Source organism: Phyllobates terribilis, unplaced genomic scaffold, assembly GCF_046119375.1.
Source record: "Phyllobates terribilis strain yellow unplaced genomic scaffold, ASM4611937v1 Scaffold_8__6_contigs__length_399053987, whole genome shotgun sequence".
Lineage (NCBI taxonomy): Eukaryota > Metazoa > Chordata > Amphibia > Anura > Dendrobatidae > Phyllobates > Phyllobates terribilis.
This window is the reverse complement of record NW_027362768.1, coordinates 246,819,856-246,821,726: the sequence shown is the minus strand read 5'-3', so window position 1 is coordinate 246,821,726 and position 1,871 is coordinate 246,819,856.

Sequence of the window (1,871 nt, the reverse complement as noted above, 5' to 3'; positions counted from 1 at the left end):
GGAATCCTACAGGCTTAAAAGGGGCGGCCCTCTCTTCTCGCCTCAGTTTGGTTTCCTGTCCTTGATGGAGGGAACCTTTGACTGGCTTACCTGTGAAGATGTCCAGAAGAAGCGTGCTGTCGAGCTGCGCCCCTGTTTGGGATCAGCAGCTCCAGTACCGTCCTGTGCCCTGGGCTGTGGGAGCTGCGCCCCTGTCTGGGGTAGCAGCTCCAGCCAGATGGATCGTAATGACGGAGGCTGCGCCCCTATCTGGGGACGGCAGCCCCAACTTGAGGTGGGCACAGGATTGGGGGGCTGCGCCCCTGTCTGGGGTTGGCAGCCCCAGACCTGCATGCAGGACGCTGGGGGAGCGGCACCCCAGCCGGGGTAGGGCTGCCCCTAGCAGCAGGTGAACGCTAGCTGGAGCAGGCAGCTGGAGGGAGAAAGCGCCGATTACAGGAGCAGCTCCTCTATGACCGGCGCCGCATGCTTCCGGTCTTTTACTAGGCTGGGGGCGGGGCCTGATGCCGGGCAGTCATGTGACCAGACAGTAAGTCCGGTCCACATGCATGCAGACGCCGCGTGAGTGCTGCATTCTCCCCTCCAACCAGCAGATGGCAATGTAATAAAAAAAAAAAAAAAGATGGTAAATTAAAGGGAAGTAGACACTCCTATTTAAGCGTCCAGATATCTCTGCTCTAGGCTTCCCAGCTACTTCAGAACTCTATTGTTAATGGATTCTGAAGACGAGCAGCAGCAAATCCAGCGGCCGCCACTTTCTCCATCTCAGCGGTCGCCTGGGGAGCCCCAGGAGACACGACCCCCTCGAGTCACCAGCAATTTTCGGACTGCAGGTAGACGAACCCGGTCCGGCCATCGTGACTCTAACAAGACGGATGAATCTGCAGCCCCTAGGGACGATCCCCCGGCTGAGACAAGTCCTCCAGCTAAACTGGTACCGGCTATTTGAGTTCTGAGTAAGTGATCTTCGACAAAGTTCACGTGGGTAATAAGGTGTCCCTTCTTATCCGTTTAGCGGAAGAAGTGTACCTCCAAAACCAAACACAAGCAATGTGCGTTATGTGAGGCCCTATTAGCGGACTCATATTCCAAAAGACTGTGCCAGTCCTTCATAAACCAAACTTTGGCGGATGAGACCCCTAGTTTCACCTCAGGCTTAAAAACCATAGTTAAATCAGAGGTGAGCAAACGCCTCTCTAAAAAGTCTAAGAGGAATGAAGCTAACCATGAGGTCTCCCCAACTCCTGATTATTCCCTATCATCATCTTCTTCATCTTCCTCATCTTTGGATAGTGGTTCAGACCAGCACTGCTTTCCATTAAATGAAGATGATGGGTTGGTTAAAGCGGTCCGCTCAACCATGGTCATTACGGACCTCAGACCAGAGAAGTCAGTCCAAGACGTCATGTTCAGAGGACTGGGGCAGAGGAAGAGAAAATGTTTCCCATTTAATGATAAACTTAAGGGTCTTATCCATAGAGAGTGGCAAAAGCTGGAAAGAAAGGGTTCTCTCCCCCCATTCTTTAAAAGAAAGAACCCCTTTGAGGACTCGGCCTCCTCCTCCTGGGAGAAGGCTCTCAAACTACACGCAGCCATACCTAAAGCTTCTAAAAAGTCATCTCTCCCCTTTGATGATATGGGGGCCCTTAAAGATCATCTGGACAGAAAAGCAGATGTATTTCTCAAAGGCACATGGGAGACCACCGCTGGGGCTTTAAAACCGGCAATTGCTGCGACTTGCACAGCTAGGTCTTTGATGATATGGCTAGATCAGCTGGAATCGCATTTAGAAAACAACACATCCAGGAAAGAGATCTTGTCTAGTATCCCACTCAATGCAGGGGACAGCAGCCTTTCTAGCGGATGCTTCC